The sequence below is a fragment of the Anser anser genome (genome assembly GCF_964211835.1).
Source record: "Anser anser genome assembly, chromosome: 4".
Lineage (NCBI taxonomy): Eukaryota > Metazoa > Chordata > Aves > Anseriformes > Anatidae > Anser > Anser anser.
This window is the reverse complement of record NC_139724.1, coordinates 19535941-19551779: the sequence shown is the minus strand read 5'-3', so window position 1 is coordinate 19551779 and position 15839 is coordinate 19535941. Positions and strand designations below refer to the sequence as shown.

The 15839-nt window shown below is 35.7% G+C and overlaps 1 long non-coding RNA gene across 1 annotated transcript; it reads right to left on the bottom strand.

The window, feature by feature from the left end:
• Positions 1–3513: 3513 nt before the first annotated feature.
• On the bottom strand, positions 3514–11740 carry LOC310899358. The gene is made up of 3 exons (XR_014584237.1): positions 11302–11740; positions 6530–6579; positions 3514–3600 (listed from the first exon to the last, which is right to left on the bottom strand). It is a non-coding gene; the product is annotated as an uncharacterized lncRNA (long non-coding RNA).
• Between the last annotated feature and the right edge of the window lie 4099 nt (positions 11741–15839).

Here is a 15839-nt window from a genome sequence, read left to right as displayed (position 1 = left end):
GAAAGGAAGAATACAGATGCAGTGAAAATTCATCTATCGCTTCTTGCTTGTTTACTACTGTTTAGTGCTGCTACTCAACATCTTTGCATAACTCATTAAAAGTAGAAAGTCAGTCTTTATAGCATTTTTGTCTAGCAGTCAATGTTTCCTTAATTTTCATTTCATTGACTCAATAGGGCTAGAATAGTCATAAGATAATGTTAAATGTGTGGAAAGAATACAGCTCATTGCCTATATCAGCCTGATTTTCTTCTAACACATACATGGTATTCATTTTACAATAATCTAGCCCTGTGTACAAAACTACATTTCTAGTCTGCAGAAGAATAATTGCATATTCTGTTCTAACAGTGAACATTAAAGTTTGCCTCGCTTTAACTTTTTTTTTTTTTTTAACTCTACAGAATTAATTCATGTGTATCAGACAGGTGGATGATGAGGAATGAAAGCACGAGGATTCTGAGGAGTAAGGGCTTTACAGTATGGACACCATAATTTGGTTCCACCTCATCAAAACGTTCATAATTTGGGCAAAAATTGTGACTTGAGTTCAGGTTTTCAAGTTCTCTATTGTCAGTTTTTTGTTGTAGTTTGGTTGTTCTGAAGCAGATAGTCTTGAAAAACAATCAGTTTTTGGCTTAAAAACAAACAAACAAGCAGAAACCAATGGTCCAATGCTATAAGCCTATGTAGTATTTAGTAACTACTTCTAAACAAATCTGATTAAGTTCCTATCCTCTCATTAGACAAAATAAAGTGGTATCTAATATTAGTTTTAGGCTACCATGAAAGCTGAATAACTAGGTTAAATAATCTATGACATTTTAAAAGTAGTGTATTGGTGTTTCTTTGCAGTTTTCCATTTATGACTAGTTATGAGGTTGTGTGATTACACTGAAATGTATGAATCAAAACTGATTTTACTTGAATGAATAAAGAACTCTCAAGACTTCCTTGGTATCAGAATTCAAATAATCAGAAAAAAAACACCTTACAGTGTGACAGGCAAATCTGCATGCAAAATGTAAATGATTGCCCAATTCCTAAGTTGCTGCAGATGTTTACAGTAATTTAGAACATAAGTTTAGTTCAGATTAAAAGGTTGTTGTTTTACATTTTCAAGGGAAAAAAAGAAGGGCCTTTGTCTTGGATAATGCTGACTTATAGTACATTGTATAACAGTAGAGAAAGACATGGAATAGGAAGAAAACTGGCTAGCAATGGGAAAAGCCTGAAGGAAAACCATACATTGTTGCCTTCTCATCCTTTTTCTTTCTTCACTTTACCTCTGTTCTTTATTCTTCTCGCTTACCTTTTACCTTTACATAGGATCCTACTGGACAAAATGTCCAGCATACAGCTAAACAAAAACATCATAAGATGGGTGAGCAATTGGCTGGCGGGCAGGGCTCAAAGGGTTGTGGTAAATGGGGCCACATCTGGCTGGTGGATGGTCACTAGTGGGGTCCCTCAAGGCTCCATTTTAGGGCTAGTCCTCTTCAATGTTTTTATAAATGATTTGGATGTAGGACTAGAAGGTGTTTTGAGCAAATTTGCCGACGACACCAAACTTGGAGGAGTTGTGGACTCAGATGAGGGTGGAAAGGCCTTGCAGAGAGATCTGGACAGATTGGAGAGCTGGGCAATCACCAACCACATGAAGTTTAACAAAAGCAAGTGCCGGGTCTTGCACCTGGGACAGGGCAACCCTGGCTCTACGTACAGACCGGGCGACAAGACACTGGAGAGCAGCCCCACAGAGAGGGATCTGGGGGTTGTGGTTGACAGCAAGTTGAATGTGAGCCAGCAGTGTGCCCCGGCAACCAGGAGGGCCAACTGTATCCTGGGATGCATCAAGCATGGCATTACTAGTCGGGGGAGGGAAGTGATTGTCCCGCTCTACTCTGCGCTGGTGCAGCCTCACCTCGAGTACTGTGTGCAGTTCTGGGCACCACAGTACAAAAAGGACATTAAACTGTTGGAGAGTGTCCAGAGGAGGCCGACGAAGATAGTGAAGGGCCTAGAGGGGAAGACATATGAGGAGCGGCTGAGGTCACTGGGCCTGTTCAGTCTGGAGAAGAGGAGGCTGAGGGGGGACCTCATCGCAGTCTACAACTTCCTCGCGAGGGGGAGTGGAGAGGCAGGTGACCTATTCTCCGTAATCACCAGTGACAGGACCCGTGGGATTGGTGTTAAGCTGAGGCAGGGGATGTTTAGGCTGGACATCAGGAAGAGGTTCTTCACTGAGAGGGTGGTTGCACTCTGGAACAGGCTCCCCAGTGAAGTAGTCACTGCACCAAGCCTGTCTGAATTTAAGAAGCGATTGGACTGTAGAGTTAGTCACATGGTCTAAACTTTTGGGCAGACCTGTGCGGTGCCAGGAGTTGGACTTGATGATCTTTATGGGTCCCTTCCAACTCGGGATATTCTGTGATTCTATATCTTTTACCTTTCTTGCATGTTGTATTTTTTTCGTGTACTATTTCCACATTGTCTTTTTCCATCTCACATAAATTACTCATTATTTTTACTGACACTTGTTTCATGCCATTTACCCATCCTGTCCAAGTGTTTTGCTGCACTCTAAACACTTATGTCAACACCAGGAACCTGTAACCTTCTTTTAGTGTGCATACATACACCGTTACTGAATATAATGAAAGTACATCCATTGGCATATGGTTTTGAGCTGGTTAAATAGCTGAAAAGAACAAGTACATTTACGAATGCAACCACTAGTGTCGTCAACTAAATTATTAGTCCTCCTGGGCTTCCTTAGTGTTCAGAGAAAATTAACAGTGTAAGAGAAAATTAACAGCTTGAGGATCCAGAATCGCCTTAAACTATAACATCCTTAGTTCTCTTTTTTAGCTATGGAAAAGTGGAGAAAACATGCTGGCTGGAGAAAATCAGCTGGCTAAATCATTTGGATAAACAAGCTCCATGGAGCTGGATAGTGGGAATGCCTGCTGATGTAACAAGTGGCTATGAAGAAACAGGTCTTGGCAAGCCTTCCAAACTTTGCAAATGAATACAGCTTTTAGAATATCTGAGCATTCAAATATATTATTTTTCCCCAAATCAGAGTATGTATGCACAAATCATACTAGAGTAAGATATGTAATTTCAAATAGTTTAATCTGAGTATCTTTGTTTCAACCTTTTTTTTTTTTTTTTTTAAAGAAATCACATGCAGGGCAGATTACAATACGTCTCTTTAACATTCTTAAGAAACTAAATTGAGAAAAATATGAGAATTTATGGAAATATATGGATACCCGCACGTTACATTGAGCAGAGAAGGGTGATACTTTCCCCACCTTTCTTTAGAAGGTCTTATTCTCCTATATCTAGAGAAAATCATACCCTTCAGACATGTCATGTATTTGTCTTATTCTGCTCATTCCATTCATCTGTGTTAAATGGCCTCAAACTTTGGAGTTATAGTTTGTTACAAAGTTTTATATGACAAGTCTCTTACAAGAACCAGAAAACAATTCAATATTCACATACCTTTAGCATTCTTCATTTTTTATTCTAAGATGTCTGACAAATTGGAGAATTTAGGATGAAAAAGGGTATGTGAAACAGCTGGCAGGCCTAGAAAAGAAAATTCCATTTAGTCGTAGAAAAGTGATTTTTAAAAGGAAAATAATTCCATGGATAGCAATCAGATAATAAAAATACTCAGACTGGGAATGGGATACTGGAGTTTAAGTCCTATCAGAACAGCAACACTTTTTCTTAACCTTAGAAATTTTCACATACACAGATATATTATGATGGAATGATGTTTTAAAGCAGAACAGCATAGATTTGGCTTTCAGTGCCTCAACTTGCTCCATTAAGTAACATATAATTCTATATCATGTGAACAGAATCAGGGACATGAACAGATGCTCCCTACACTGAAATTAAAATATGACTTTTAAGCTTGGTAAATTACAAAATCATACTGCCTCAGAAGAAAGGGAACAAAAACTGTTTATCACGAAGGTACAGACTCTCCTTCAGTACAAAATGAATTGCAAAGATCCTGCCCATCTCTAATTCGTTTGGCATGAACTGGAAGAGATCCAGATCTATAAGTAAGCCATTTTATTCACCGTTTATATGAGCTAATGTAAGAAAGATTATTTAAATTAAGGTAGCATGGTGATGCATTACGTCTGGCCACACCTTGAAGGATGCATGTAATTAAAGTGAATCAGAGAAGATTAATATCTGTTGGATTTTTGTTGCTGTATTTGTCAGTTTTGATTGAGTCTACACTTTAATTTAAAATGAGTCAATGCACCATTTCTAAAATAGTCATTTGTGATCTATACTAAAGATTATAAGTGTAGTACTAAGTATTTACAAGAGGAATTAAGTTCCTGAAGTTTGACCATCTGGGAATGAAGCAGAGCAGCAATACCTAGTAAGCCTGACCAAACTAAAATCAGAGATGACGCAGCCCCATATTTCAGGGTATGGTAAGTCTGTCAAGACGTCTGCCTGACACATATTCAACACAAAGTTTGATCTTGTACATCTAGATAGTGTCATGACTCCTCTGTTAACATTTCAGACTCTTTACTCCAAGAGTGAAATGGGAGTGGAAAGATGGGGGTTGGGGGGGGAGGGGCGCCACGCAGAAGGAAGAAAGTGCAGGAAAAAAAAATCAGTAAAAGGGAAGATGAGTATAAGAGGATATTGAAAGTCAATGTCCAGGAATCCAGGAATGGACAAAGGGAAAGATTAAAAAGTCAAATTTAAAGACATTGTTGTCTTTTAGCATAGTTGCCCAAAAGCAGCAAAGTTCTTGTTACTGTTCCTTCAGACTTTATCAAACTATTTATTTTGATTGAAATGAGGAGGGACTGAAAATAAAAACGTAGTGGAATTAGGTGGTTTCTATGCCTATCCACTTAAATAACTGGCAGAAAAATCATGGTTCTGCTAGTAATTGTTTTAAATACTACTATTCGAAAAATAGGGGTATCCTGCAATAAGTGTTGAATTTATTTTGTGGATATAAAAAAAAAAAAAAAGAATGAAAATATAAAGTATTTACCAGTCATAATCCACACCAGACTAACATCCTGATCAGTTCTTTTTCTCAAAAAATCTTAGTTGTTACATTTTATTTTTTTTCTAGGACTGTATTTTATTGGAATCTTATACATTGCATACTGGGAGATTTGGAAATTAGACTGGAGATAATAAGATTCCACTGAGACTTTGAAGAGAAAAGACAGAAGTCAGCTGGTTTTATTGAAAGCTGAGCTAAGTGTGAAGAGAAATTAACAGACCATTTCCTTAATGATCTGGTGGAGGATGATTACTATTGAACAGACACATTAGCAAAGTTGGTAAAAGTAGGGAAAGAGCAGTGGCAACTAATTTTGCAACTGACACAAAGTTGGAAAATATCATTAATACTGGAAAGTTAGTAATAGAGGGACCACTCTTTATTGGCATCTCCAAAATAGTATTGGCTTTGAGTTCACTGGCTGGGATGCAAGGAAGAATTTGGTGTTTATTGACTACTGAGTAATTATAAGCTATCAATGCAACAAGACTCTGAAGTTTTCAGGTACCTATCAAAACACCTAATGTGAGATATTTTCAGTTGAGATGAGGGAGTATTAACAGTCTTACAGATGGCTGTAGTGAGAAACTTTCTGGTATACTGTCTGTAGTTCCAAATATTCTTAGCCTCCCTTACAGAAGGAGATAAGAGTTGAGTTTTTAAGCCAAGCATATAAATTGTCCAAGGACAGAAAAAGTAAGTTGTGCACCATAAATCACAATCATTTACTGAATATCAAAGACATTATATTCTGATATTTCAGGTCAGTGACATTGGTTGTGGCAAGAACCGAAAATGACATGACATTAGGCCATGCATAATTTTGTGTTTTGATCAAGTATACACTCCATTTCTCTTTGTTTCCAGCTCCACAAAGGTTTTTACTGCATCAGGGAAAAGAGAGAGGGAACAGGAGAACTATTTAAACTAAATTCTGGCACAAGGAGAAGTATAAACTGGCCATAAATAATAATAAAAAAGTCAAAAGAGATTTTTAATCATCAAAGGATTGATCCTGTAACAGTATTTAAATGGTCAATCTGAAGCAGAAAGCCTCTTTCACTGAAAGGTAGGACTTCAAAAAGATTAAACAGTATATTTCCTTGTCATATCAGGGACTAAACTGGATAAACCTCACAGTTTTTTACTTCCATAAATAAGTATGTACAGCTGGAATTATTTCAACTATTTTCTGATGTCCTAAACACATACACTGAACTGAGGTCTTATGGACTCTAAGGATAACCACATACCGTCTGGTGCCTTGTAGAATATGGTACCACAAAATCCATGTCACATGGTTCTTTTTCTGTTTCCAGTGCTGATTTGATGCTCTTTTCCTTTTCACTGGACAGGACATTGGAGTTGATTATATGTGGCATGCATAGTTAATGAAAATCCTGATTATTAATAAGGTTAGAATTGCAGAATTGTACACTGTTATCCACAACTTACCAAATACTGAGACACTGATGTTTTCCTCTTTCATTCTCATGACAGCAAATCTAAAAAGGAAGAGAAAGTGGCACAAAATTAAGTTGTTGAAAAAGTTTTTTTTTTTTTCATAAATTTAGATGATGGTGTGATTATAATACTTGTGATCACAGACTTGCTATAAATTAAAAGTGGTCATCAGAATTGCATTTGTCACTTCACTGGAATGTGATTGTACTAGCTATAGTTCTTTTGATAATATAATGAAAACCCATTCTGCAAATGGAAGGGGCTAGCCTGGGAAAAGGAATTTTCTGCTCATATCTTCTACAGTGTTGTTATGATGATTGTCATACTCTTGGCAGACTATCCTTAAGAGTTTTTTCTTTATATATAAATCTAGAATTATAGGCATCTAAGGAATAAAGAAAACAGATTCTTTTTTTCTTGTATAATATCTGGATAGTATTTTGAAAATAAAAAGTTTTGATTTTTTTTCTCTACATATAATAAGTAATGTGCAGTCTGAACTGTTGCATCCTTATTAGAATATTTCAGAAGCAGAAACAGAAACACAAGAAGGTTTAAGAAGGTTTAATGATGTGATTTATTTTATTTTTTTATTTTATTTTATTTTATTCTATTTTTACAGAATAAGCAGGATTTGTCTTCTTTCTTCTGTGAAAGGGGAATGAGATTAAGTCCCAGAAATGGTGCACATACAGATCCATGTATGTGTTCCATAATCTAGAATGACTGTCAGAGGCTGTGTGCTAGTTCAGTTTTCCACAAAGCCATTCTCTATTTATTTCTCAGTTTCTCACCAGGCTCTTAGAATCTGAACTGAGCAGAATTTTTGATTCCATAGCATAGCATATAATGTCATTAAGATAATTAATATTTATATATATATTACTAATAGGTTCTCTTAAAATTTTCACTTGTTGTGGAAGAATAATTTCAATCCAGAGTTCCCATATATTCTAAGTCCTACAGTAATTGTTTGTTGCTTTTTTTTTCCAGGGGGGTTCTGAAGGAAAAAAAATAATAAATACACCATGCATTAAGAGTGGATATTGCACAAAAATGTAGTAATCCTATTAGTATTGGCACTTTCAGAGCTAGGGAAGTCTTGCATCATTTTTCTCTGCAACTTGTGTAGAAGGAAAAACGTCTGGAAGATTGTGTAAAGAAAATGGCAAGTGAGCAGATGAAAGCGGAGGGAGTTTTCTTCCTTTCTGTGACTCCTGGACAGGTGCCTTTATATTTTTGCTACTTCTTCAGGTAGAAATCCAATATGTCCCATAGGAACATGTGAGATCTTGACTGAGGAGGAAGTGTTTTTTAAGGGGAATTTTAGATGCATGTTTACACCTATAGGTTTTTGAGCAAAAACACAATGCTAGCAATGGGAAAGCAGACTGATAATGATGTAACCCAACTCTTGTGTTAACAGACAATTGTGTACAACAGTATAGATTTCCAAAAAGATTTTACATATAATAATACTCTTCAACAATCATTCATTTGTTATGGGGCATAGCAGACACCTGACTGAGTAGTGAATGAAAAAGAAAAGTATCCATTGATTACTGCAACTGATCCTGACACCGTTTTATATACAGAGGTCTCCATGGCCTTGTAATAACTCTTATCCACAGTTATTGCATTGCCAGACTTGGCACTGAGCCCCATATCTGCTGATTCAAGAGCATTAAATATTTATGTTAAAACAAAGAAAAGAAAAGCTAGTCAAACAAATCTTGCATTCACTTGAACGAATACACTGACCGCTTGTCAGTACAGTAAACATGTATTCAGCAGCATCATAACTTTATAGTCCCCTTTTACTGATGTCTCTAACTGGTCTTTCTTTGCTCGGTGACAGAAAGACACCTGAACAAACATTCTTCCCAGCTGTAGTATTATGTGATAGATAAGGGACTCTTTCCAAAATAAGACAGCTATTCACTTACAGGTAATGGATTTTTAGACAGAGACAAGATAATAATTGCAGATCTGATTTGGTATGAAAGGGTAGTGAAGTGTTTTGGAAAAATCTGTAAAAGCCCTATGGAAAACTATACTTCGGACAACTAAGGGTATAAGTTTCAGAAGTAAGCACAGTGGTGTATAGGTGCTGTGAGATGGTTGGTGCCATAAGGGACAACCCTTGTGATCCCATAAACACCATCTTTACAGAAAGATCCTGGCAAAAATAGAAAACTAGGACATGTAAAGTTAAATATGCAGATGGGCTAGCCATAAAAATGTATCAAACAAGTTTTTAGCATTCTGCTAGGGTGCCAGAACTCTAGGGACAAATTGTTATGGGAGTAAAGATTCAGATGATTTGAAAAGGGACTTAGAGAGTCATCAAAAGAAGGTGGGTTTTTTTCAAGACTTGAAGCTGATGACCAGTAAACATGTACATGATAATTCTAGCTGATATTGTCTTATGTCCATGTTTTCAGCCTTCTAGGTATTATACAAAGTTGAATGACTGTTTAATTGTGTAATGAAATAAAGATGTCCCACTAGATCATTTGGAGAAGAGATGCCCAGATTTGCAAGAGAATCAAGTATATGTAGACACACATAGCTTGAACTGCAATATAGCAATATCAAACGTGATTACTTTTGCCAGGCTCATTAATGACAATGTTAGTTTCCTCCTTCTTAAAATGTGTGAATAAATAAATTTTTTTAAAAAAAAAACACAACAACATAACTTTTCTTTCCATCTAAACTCCCCCCAAACATAAGAACAACAGTAAGAGCAAGTCTCTGGCGACCATTAAGCTGGTTCCAATTCCCTGTAAATACAGTATTTCTTGTACTACAGAAAGAACTGTTGCATTGTAAAAAGTATTTTTTTGACTGATTACTTTTAAAGAGTAACAGGAATATGCTGAGAAGGAGATGAAAACTGTGTACACAGAGAGTGAGAAAAAATCTCATATATACATATATATATATACACACACACACACACATATGGAAGTAGAAAAGAAATCCTGATTCACCACTTTTGAGCACCATGATGAAATACCCTGCACAGAGTTATTGCAATTAGACAGAGTCAAGCTGGCTGCAGGTGCAAAGCAGTATATCTATGAATGTGTGGTCCTGTGTTTAAATAAATTAACCTCTCTAAAAACCTGCTTATAAGTTCAGCTTTACAGAGTCTGACGAACCTAAGAGAGCTTTCCAAATTCAAGCCAGACTGCACAGAGCCATGTGAAGGTAGCAGATCTGTGGATGGTAGGCTGAATGCCTCTGCACTCTGTAAGGTGTCAGAATCTCTGAAGGAGATGGAAGTAACCCAATATACAAATGGCATTCTATGGGACAAAGGAAAAAAAGACAGTTAAGTTGTCAATATTCATAAGCAAAATCACGCTGATCTATTATGTCCTGCTTAGATTGCCAATTATTTGAAAGGTAATGTTATTGCTCTGAATATTGCAAATCATGATAAAATACTCCTTATGGGAAATAAGTTAATATTTGGAAAAAAGGAATTAGGCAGCCAAACCAGCAATATAACATGTAGCAAACTATTACTAAGCTATGTATAGACAAAAATGCAAAATGAACTCATGGGATAAAATCCCAAGGACTTCTGGGAGTACTGTGAATTAGAATTTGATGGGTACGTGCTATGCTGTTCGCTGATTTTGGCAACACTTTTATGATATGCCATACCAATACAGCTACAATGCCAATGAAGTTGTCTGAACCTGAAAGCACATGACACTTTGTACACTATAACACTAATTTACGATGACCATTTTTATTTGTTTTATCTGTCTTATCTGTTTTATCATGTCTTATCTGTTTTATAGGCAACAAATCCAGATTTCACATGCCCAATATTGCTTTTATGAGCCTAGAGATTGTCTGATCAAATGTCCTAAGTAGTACAGTCAACAAATAGGGGATGTCAATAAATATACCCATGACTTTCATTGCCACATTTTTTTTGCTTACTAAAATTTTATACTGAAACCATGGATATTGTTCAGGCTCATAAAATGTATAGTCACCTCTGAGTTTCCTTCATATACTTCCTAACAGTCTTTAACAATACTATAAGTCTTAATTAATTCTTCATGTTTTTAAAGTTCCCTGTGGCACAATCTAACCTTTCTATTGCCTCTTCTGCCTAATTTAGGGATAGTTTCTGTCCTTAAATTGTTTTTTGAAATTATTAGGTAGTGCAAAAATGCTTGTACTTGGAAAGAAAAAAAAATCTTCCTAATAAATTGCAGTTTTATGCTCATTTATTTTAACTGTAAGTATTCCTGTCGTGACCAAACTAACCAAAGAGAACACGTGAATGTGAAAATTATGGTTACATCATAATTATGTGAGTCTCCTTTTTACTTAAATTTTGTTATATGGTCTGAAATAGTTCAATTTATTGAATTGGAGCCTGTTCTTAGCTTATTAGTTTACTTAGTCAGTATTCATATACAGCCACAGCTTTTTGTGGGAAACTTACATATAAGTTACATATAAGTGTAACAAGAAAAACTACTTTTGACAAACGGCTGATAAGTATGAGTCATGCAAACAGCTCTAAAGTTTTGCTACCTGCAAGGGTAAAAACCACTGAAACTGCAGTGAACTACCCTGATTGAAATAATGCTTTTTTTTTTTTTTTTTTTTTTTTTTTTTAAGTTCAATGATCACTGTAGATTCGGTATTCTCATCAGTGAGACTTACTGGCTATGAAACACAGTGATACTAATAATCATTAAAAAAAAAAAAAAAAACATAATTCTTACCATAGCTAGTGAGAGGAGAGTGATATCAAGGCATTGTGAAGAGCCTGATTCAGTGTCAATCTATGTATTTCTCAAGAGGTAGTAAAATTCAGCACCAATGATCACTTTCTAGTAACATCAAGGAACACCAGGGTAATTGAGTCCTAGCCATCACAGGGAATCATGAAGTTGACAGTTACTCCAGAACGCTTTGCATATCTGTTCTAGCCATCCCTAGAAAACAAACAGACAAACAAAGAAAACACAGTCAGACACTAATTTCTCTATAAAAAATGATTTGTATGGGGAAAAAAAAAAAAAAGGCAACACCTAAAAAATAATAACATGCCATAGGAAAAGAGCTCCAGTATCATTTCCTGTGCTACTGATGTCTTCATCCACTATGAAGAGGAAAAGAATAAAGATTTATTATTCTTTATAATTCAACAGAAAACAAAATATATTAATGAACTATAATTCTGCATATTATTTTTGGATGATATCTTTGACTTTCAATAAAATGTACTGTTTGTCCACACTGACACTTTTTACATAGAACAGAATTAGTATATACTGTCATGATGAACTGGGAATATTAGAGAATAACAAGGGCATTGACTGAAGAATAACAAGCAAAATTCCAGAAAGGGTTCCAAAGGACACAGATATAAACAGTTGTAACATTAAACCTACCTATCTCCTTCACTGCTACCACATGCCACAGGTGTGGAATAGGTAAAATTATATAGTGAGGGAGTGATGACAGATCTTTATCCATGCATCATTCCCACTGAATTGCATATTTGCACGTTTTATTTATTTAGGTATTTTTGTTATTACTCTTGGACATGTTTCAACAAGTTAGAATTTCTAATTGACTTAATGGAAACATTCTGAAAAAAAAAGTGTTCTGAGAAAAAATGCATTTGACATTTGTCTGTTTTTCTTCTTATTAGGTGCATTTGTATGAAAAGCAGAGAACACAGAAGTTCATTTGGTTCCAAGATCTATTTCCCACCTGAAGTCATAATCAATTCCATATTAACTAATTGAACTTCAAATGGATTTTAAATAGATTTTATAATTAGAGAAATACTCTGCTTGATGCAGGAAAGAAGGTGAACCTAGCTTAAAGCCAGTTTAGCACTCTCCTGCTCATAGGTTAAATCCCAGTACAAGTTAAAATAGCCTCAGGCTTTCTTTAACTTGCACCAGATGGTAGAATCCCTTAGAGGCAATTACATTGGCAGGGATGACTGGAGCATGGTGTGCTCCAAGTATAGTCCTTCCTGCCCCAATACTTTTGCAACAAGCATTTCCTTAGCCAGGTTGCTGCAATGACAGCATTACATTGCTCAGAGATTTCTCCCATGTGGGATAAATCCCCAGTTAGTCAGAACAGGTTTAATTCTGTTTAGAATTGCTAAAGCAATACATGGCCAACTTGGCTCAGACTAACAATTGGCCCCATGGCCAGAGTTAATGAATAAGCAATAGTCCAGTTCTGTATGACATCAGTTATTTTTTACTTTAAAATAGATAAATATAAATCTATTTTTTCCTCATTCTCGTAATAGTTCACATCTAAAGATCATCTATATGGAAAAGTGATTTCTGTTACATCTTCTGATTTTAATTGACACTTACCCCCTTGCCCAATTAGCACAATTATGCTGGAAAATAAATAAATAAATAAATAAATAAATAAATAAATAAATAAATAAATAAATAAAGAGACCCCCCCCCCCCCGTGAAACCTCAGGTTGGCATTCAATAAAGCATTTCTACAGCCTGTATTCTTGGTCCTTATTTTTGAAGATCATAGCCTTACAAGTTTCTTATTCATTTTCATTAGAAAACTGGTAAGACACAACTTTCATTCAGATATTCTTCTCCAGTATTCTTCCTACTCATCAGCTGAACATCATCTTTAGTGAGTACAGTTGAAAAATCACAGAAAACCGCTCTGATGGTGTTACAAAGTTCTACAAGTTAGCACAATCTCTGTATGCATTTTTAAATTCTTTTAGGAAGGCCTGGTGATTTTTTACTTTAATCTAGTGTCTGCTGTGAATGTAGGGTTCCAATGAAATAAGTCTTACAAAGGGTGCTCACCAGAGTCTCTCTATTTAGTGTATTCCAGGTGCTGATCTTTTTCTAGATCAGAAAGGTGTACTGCAATACCTATTTATACTTAGCTGCTGATTGCTAACATCCAAAATGCCAGTCTCTTACAACTTTTGAACCATGAGGGAAAACAGAAAAAGGATAAAAAAAGAAGATAGGTCAGACACAGAAGCCACTTTTAATACGAACTTGTATATATATTTTTTTCTCAATAACAAACTCTAGCTGCCCAAAGCCCAAAGCTTTCAAATAGCTTTTTAGCTTTAAAAAAATTAATTAATTAAAGTTAGATTTTTCTCTTCATTTTATACTTCTTTCTTTGTCTAATGCACACTAAGAACACCAGGCTACAACGCCCTGCACATTTTATATGATGTTTTTAAACATTTATTTATGCATTTATTCTGAAATGTTTTTACTTTATGAAGATATTTTGGAAGAGGTGTTGCACTTGATATGCAAGTCATAATTACTTTTCTATCACTTATGTAATCTGTAAATTATATGTATGCATATTTTAACTTTCTAGAATAATTATTTGTCTGAAATTTCAAGCCTGTGAGCATTTTACTAGTCAGTACTTAGCTTTGTAAATACTCAGAAAGCTTCCATGGTGACTTTGAAAGAGGAACCTAAAATGAAACATCTAAATTTGAATTTTGGTATGTAAATAAGTTACCTGTTGTTCAAAAATGCTGAAGATGCATCTACCTCTTACTTGTGTGCGTATTGGTATATACCATGCAGTGTATGAAATGCCATCTACCAAATAAATAAGAACCCTTGCCTGGAGCCACTGTAGATCAAATTGTGACAGGTACAATATAGGAAGGAAAATACAGAATGGAGAATATTCCTTATAGCCAAAAGGCCTAATGAAATTTAAAACATCTGCTAAAAGTATGAGATTTGCCTATACAAAGAGTCTTACAGGCATACAAATGAACATGCATAAATACTTGAATGTCCTTATGCCTTCTTCCCTGCAAATGACGAGGAAGGACAGTAGAAGGAACAGAAGGACAGAAGAATATTTCTGACATTTTTTTTTTTTTTTCCTGAGCTCCCCTCAGCAAGCATGAGTAGGCTGGAGATCCTTCAGGTAGTCTAGGAAACCTCTTTTCAACTACCTTCTTCATATTTGGTCAGGGTTGACAGCTTCTTCACATGTATATGAAATCTACATCAGTTCAGTCACCTCATTGGCTGAAATGGGACAAATTTTCATTAGGAGCAGAACCTCAAACACCTCAAGCTTCTTCCCTGAACTTAACTTTCCACCCCTCATCTGTGAAATTATCAAACTTTATGGAGTACTTTCAGCTTTTCCCTTTTAGAAAACAAAATCTGCAAGATGTGGAGCTTTTATAAGTAAAGGCAGATTCTGGAGTTTGTGCATCATAAAGTGATGAGTATAGCTGAGATGAAAAAAAAAATGGGGAAAGTTTTGCAGTATTTCTTAAAGGTCTAATTTCCTGTGAGAGGAAGCCATAGCCACTGACAGAATATTCCTTCTCTCCAACTTCAAAACTTCCTCCAACTTCCTGAGGTTTAGGGTTTAAAAGAGCAAAAAAATAGAAGAGCAATTCATAGAGTGAAAATCCAATCTGATCTGACAAGAATGGGGTTAAAACCATACTTTTATTTTAGAAAGTAGACCCCTCTCCTCCATACACTACTATCATTGCCAACAACAAAGACACAATGGTAGGCCCTCTACAGCCATGGCAGTTTGAGTCCTGAAGAAAGCAAGCTGCAGAGTTTCTGAAATAGAGACTATGCATCATCTTCATAAAGGTCTTCAGAAAAAACTGAATAACTCATCCAGCCTGAAGTTATCAAATTGTTTTTTTTTTTTTTTGTGACTAAACTCTCTGAGAAGCTCACAAAGAAAGCATACATTCTGGAAAGTGGGGCTTTTTCCTCTGTCTGAGTTCAGTGAGGTACCTAGGTTTATTCTCTGAAGACTTTTTTGATTTTGTCCATTAAGTGATACAGCTTGGCATTGATCTGAGGTTTTATTTTCCTATGTGTTTTCATAGTCTTCTAGTATAATCCTACGGTATTTGAAGAAAAACACATCAGATTCCTTGTTTGCATTTAGCCTCTCAGATGTGTTCTATACAGCACACAAAAAAAAAAATCATGTCTGAACTTTGAACATCATTGGTCTCCACTTTATCACGAGGCACTGATTTCCTCGTTCCTTTATGTTTACTATATTATATTGTGAGCAGTGAAGCCCTTGTTGTCTCAGCCTTCACATTTGGTTTTCTGTCATTTGCAGATCAAGCAAAGAATACTGAAAATGTATATTTTGCCATATGCACAAGTTCCAGTACCTCTGATACCTAGTTTTTCAGAAAATGATGCCAACAGTTACTCTAAACACAAATTTTTCTTACTAGTTTCTTTTCTTTGGCTTCATAACA